The following is a 5,843-nucleotide window of genomic DNA, read 5'->3' on the forward strand; positions in this document are numbered from 1 at the left end:
GCTTTGGTGATAGACTGCATCCAATTTGTTGAGTAGAGTGTTGGAGGCTATTTTGTAAATGACATCGCTGAAGTCGAGGATCGGTAGGATAGACAGTTTTACGAGGTTATGTTTGGCAGCATGAGTGAAGGATGCTTTGTTGCGAAATAGGAAGCCGATTCTAGATTTAATTTTGGATTGGAGATGCTTAATGTGAGTCTGGAAGGAGAGTTTACAGTCTAACCAGACACCTAGGTATTTGTAGTTGTCCACATATTCTAAGTCAGAACCGTCCAGAGTAGTGATGCTAAGCGGGCGTGCGGGCAACAAATCGGTTGAAGAGCATGCATTTAGTTTTACTAGCATTTAAAAGCAGTTGGAGGCAACGTTGTATGGCATTGAAGCTCGTTTGGAGGTTTGTTAACACAGTGTCCAAAGAAGGGCCAGATGTATACAGAATGGTGTCGTCTGCTTAGAGGTGTATCAGAGAAACACCAGCATCATTGATATATACAGTCATGGCCAAAAGTTTTGAGAATGACACAAATATTAATTTTCACAAAGTTTGCTGCTTCAGTGTCTTTAGATATTTTTTGTCAGCTGTTACTATGGAATGAAGTATAATTCCAAGCATTTCAAAAGTGTCAAAGACTTTTATTGACAATTACATGAAGTTGATGCAAAGAGTCAATATTTGCATTGTTGACCCTTCTTTTTCAAGACCTCTGCAATCCGCCCTGGCATGCTGTCAATTAACTTTTGGGCCACATCCTGACTGATGGTAGCCCGTTCTTGCATAATCAATGCATGGAGTTTGTCAGAATTTGTGGGTTTTTGTTTGTCCACCCGCCTCTTGAGGATTGACCACAAGTTCTCAATGGGATTAAGGTCTGGGGAGTTTCCTGGCCATGGACCCAAAATATCGATTTTTTTTTTGTTCCTCGAGCCACTTAGTTATCACTTTTGCCTTATGGCAAGGTGCTCCATCTTGCTGGAGAAGGCATTGTTCGTCACCAAACTGTTCCTGGATGGTTGGGAGAAGTTGCTCTGGGAGGAGGTGTTGGTACCATTTTTATTCATGGCTGTGTTCTTAGGCAAAATCGTGAGTGAGCCCACTCCCTTGGCTGAGATGCAGCCCCACACATGAATGGTCTCAGGATGCTTTACTGTTGGCATGACACAGGACTGATGGTAGCGCTTACCTTGTCTTCTCCGGACAAGCTTTTTTCCGGATGCCCCAAACAATCGGAAAGGGGATTCATCAGAGAAAATTACTTCACCCCAGTCCTCAGCAGTCCAATCCCTGTAACTTTTGCAGAATATCAGTCTGTCCCTGATGTTTTTCCTTGAGAGAAGTGGCTTCTTTGCTGCCCTTCTTGACTCCAGGCCATCCTCCAAAAGTCTTCGCCTCACTGTGCGTGCAGATGCACCGGCATGCTGCCATTCCTGAGCAAGCTCTGTACTGGTGGTGCCCCGATCCCGCAGCTGAATCAACTTTAGGAGACGGTCCTGGTGCTTGCTGGACTTTCTTGGGCGCCCTGAAGCCTTCTTCACAACAATTGAACCGCTCTCCTTGAAGTTCTTGATGATCTGATAAATGGTTGATTTAGGAGCAATATCCTTGCCTGTGAAGCCCTTTTTGTGCAAAGCAATGATGACGGCACACGTTTCCTTGCAGGTAGCCATGGTTGACAGAGGAAGAACAATGATTCCAAGCACCACCCTCCTTTTGAAGCTTCCAGTCTGTTATTCGAACTCAATCAGCATGACAGAGTGATCTCCAGCCTTGTCCTCGTCAACACTCCCTCTTGTGTTAACGAGAGAATCACTGACATGATGTCGGCTGGTCCTTTTGTGGCAGGGCTGAAATGCAGTGGAAATGTTTTTGGGGGATTCAGTTAATTTGCATGGCAAAGAGGGACTTTGCAATTAATTGCAATTCATCTGATCACTCTTCATAACATTCTGGAGTATATGCAAATTGCCATCATGCAAACTGAGGCAGCACACTGTGAAAATTAATATTTGTGTCATTCTCAAAACTTTTGGCCACGACTGTACAGAGAAAAGAGTCGGCCTGTGAATTGAACCCCGTGGCACCCCCATAGAGACTGCCAGAGATCCGGACAACAGGCCCTCCGATTTCACACACTGAACTCTATCAGAAGTAGTTGGTGAACCAGGCGAGGAAGTAATTTGAGAAAACAAGGCTATTGAGTCTGCTGTTAAGAATGCGGTGATTGACAGAGTCGAAAGCCTTGGCCATGTCGATGAATACGGCTGCACAGTGCTGTCTTTTATCGATGGCGGTTATGATATCGTATAGGACCATGAGCGTGGCTGAGGTGCACCCATGACCAGCTCGGGAACCAGATTGCATAGCGGAGAAGGTACGGTGGGATTCAAAATGGTCGATGATCTGTTTGTTAACTTGAATTTCGAAGATTTCAGGAAGGCAGGGCAGGATGGATATATGTCTATAACAGTTTGGGTTTAGAGTGTCTCCCCCTTTGAAGAGGGGGATGACCGCGGAAGCTTTCCAGTCTTTGGGGATCTCAGACGACACGAAAGAGGTTGAACAGGCTAGTAAATAAGGGTTGCATCAGTTTCGGCAGATAATTTCAGAAAGAGAGGGTCCAGATAGTCTAGCCCAGCTGATTTTTAGGGATCCAGATTTTGCAGCTTTTTCAGAACATCAGCTGTCTGGATTTGGGTGAAGGAGAAGCGGGGGGGAGGGGCTTGGGCAAGTTGCTGCAGGGGGTACAGAGCTGTTGGCCTGGGTAGGGCTAGCCAGGTGGAAAGCATGGCCAGCCGTAGAAAAATGCTTATTGAAATTAGCGATTATCGTAGATTTATCGGTGGTGACAGTGTTTCCTATCCTCAGTGCAGTGGGCAGCTGGGAGGACTTTGGACTTTACAGTGTCCCAAAACGTTTTGGAATTAGTGCTACAGGATGAAAATTTCTTAGCCTTAGCTTTCCTAACTGACTGTGTATATTGGTTCCTGACTTCCCTGAAAAGTTGCATATCGCGGGGGCTATTCGATGCTAATACAGAACACCACAGGATGTTTTTGTGCTGGTCACGGGCAGTCAAGTCTGGGGTGAACCAAGGGCTATATCTGTTCTTAGTTCTACATTTTTTGAATGGGGCATGCTTTTTTAAAATGGTGAGGAAAGCACTTTTAAATAGCATCCAGGCATCCTCTACTGACGGGATGAGGTCAATATCCTTCCAGGATACACTGGCCAGGTCGATTAGAAAGGCCTGCTCGCTGAAGTGTTTTAGGGAGCGTTGGACAGTGATAAGGGGTGGTCGTTTGACCCTGGACCCATTACGGACGCAGGCAATGAGGCAGTGATATTCAGTATAGGTCACTTAACAGTACGAATTCTGAAGATAGATGGGGGGCAATCAATTCACATATGGTGTCCAGGGCACAGCTGGGGGCCGAGGGTGGTCTATAGCAAGCGGCAACAGTGAGAGACTTGTTTCTGTAAAGGTGGATTTTTAAAAGTAGAAGCTTGAATTGTTTTGGCACAGACCTGGATAGTATGACAGAACTCTGCAGGCTATCTCTGCAGTAGATTGCAACTCCGCCCCCTTTAGCAGTTCTACCTTGTCGGAAAATGTTGGAGTTGGGGATGGAAATACATCAGCAGAGGAGGAATAGGATAAGGGTACGGCTAAAGGCTATAAGAACTGGTTGTCTAATGCGTTCAAAACAGAGAGTTAAAGGAGCAGATTTCTGGTTGCGGAAGAATAGATTCAATGCATAATCAATTTATAACTTTTTTGACATGCGTTTTTCTGGATTTTTTTGTTGTTATTCTGTCTCTCACTGTTCAAATAAACCTATCATTAAAATGATACACTGATCATTTCTTTGTCAGTGGGCAAACGTACAAAATCAGCAGGGGATCAAATACTTTTTTCCCTCACTGTAATGTCACTTTTATAATGTTTACATATCTTGCATTACTCATCTCATATGTATATACTGTATTCTATACTATCTATTGCATCTTAGCCTATGCGCTCTGACATTGCTCATTCGTATATTTATATTTTCATATTTCATTGCTTTGTGTGGAATTGTTAGTTATTACTTGTTAGATATTGCTACACTGTCGGAACTAGAAGCACAAGCATTTCGCTACACTCGCAACTCGCAATAACATCTGCTAACCATGTGTATGTGACCAATAAAATTTGATTTGATTATCAGGGAACCGGGCCCTAGTCTACTGTACTTCCGGATAATAACTGTTCTCGGTGTGATAAATTACTTGTTGTCCATGTGTTTCCTGCCTGTCCCAGCCACCTTGTTGGAGTGGGGGCGTCATGCCTGCTACATCCTGCTGACGGGGCCCGAGGGGGAGGGGACCGAGGGAACGGTGGTCCTCAGCAAGCGCAAGCTGAAACAAGACGTCCCCGACAGCCGGGTCCTCCACATTTGCTCCATGAGCAGCAAAGACACTAACGAGGACATCAAAGAGGCCTTCCAGAGACTGCGCTTCAGCGACAGGCCGTTGTTACCATGACAACATTACTGCTGATGTATCTAAACTGTGTACGTTATTACAATAGCTTTGACAACCGTTAGTTCTGACGGTTACTTTACTGCTGACAACTAAGCCTTCCTCGGCTGACCATGTATTCAGACTGTCATCATGACAATCAGATTACAAACGGCTCTTCTCCTATAGAGAAAAGATCACATTTTGTCTACATTTCTCGTCTCCTTAACTAAGCACTTTTGAGCATCGCTGCGAAGCTCAGTTTTCTGAGCGCACAAATGGACAAGTCTCTTGGTAGAGGCAGACTTAGCTTTGGGTCTATGCAACTAATAACTGCAATACTCACAAGACTGCCAGGGCATACCAACCAGGCAATATGTTATTATGAGTTAGCTTAATGCATTTATGCACAACTAGTTTTAAGAAACCTTTGGTCTTGCAGCTTGAGGCTATGTAAAGATGGTAAAGAGTGTTGATGATATGCCACAAAAAGAGGCACTAATAGCCCCAAAGAGCTGGAGAACACTGGTTATTGGTAGTATTTTAAGGGTCCTGCTTTCATATAAAATGACAAGTCATAGCCTTATATTTTAGCCAGAGGTACTGTGCTAGATGACAATCCAGAGGAAACTAGTAGCAAGTGCTGTACTATTTCAAGTTGCTGTAAATGAAGGTCTATTAAATGTATATTGATAGAACTGTAGGCCCTGTATGAGAGACTCAAGCCTTGAAAGTTGAACGTCTCTGGTGATCTGTTTGGCGTTGTCTGTTGACGTTCAAATCAGGCAAACGTTGATGAGGAGAGATGTAGAAAACTTTAAAAGATACTCATGGGGTTCATAATAAAATAAATAATGCTCTGTTGAAATTTTTTTTGGATCGTGTATGGGAAGTTTTTTTTTATTGTTTGCCTTACGTTAATATATTGAACATGTAGAACAGGATTCCTTTTGAGCTAGTTTTTCTTCTCATTTGACTATCTACATTATGATTTCTTTTTAATTGTTGGAATTTCAAATATAATACATTGAATTAGAAAAATACTTGTCTTTCATAAATGAAGCTATGTTATGGTGGCAAGGTTTACCAGTTTGAAAATAGGCTAAATATGATTAGTAACTACACAATGATAATGTTTAGGTCTAAAATGCATATTAAAGGGACATACAGGTATGTTACAGTAAACCCACTTACCTACATGGGTTGATGAGGGTTCGGTCACGTCTCACTAGGGTCAGCGTTATTACTTAATCTCTATACCTATCAATGTATAGGGAGCATCTCAATTGCAACTCCTCGCGTCCATCCTCCTTGCCTCCTCAAAACCCATTGGAGGACAAGGTCA

The sequence above is a fragment of the Salmo salar genome, chromosome ssa19 (genome assembly GCF_905237065.1).
Source record: "Salmo salar chromosome ssa19, Ssal_v3.1, whole genome shotgun sequence".
In the NCBI taxonomy this organism is placed as follows: Eukaryota; Metazoa; Chordata; class Actinopteri; order Salmoniformes; family Salmonidae; genus Salmo; species Salmo salar.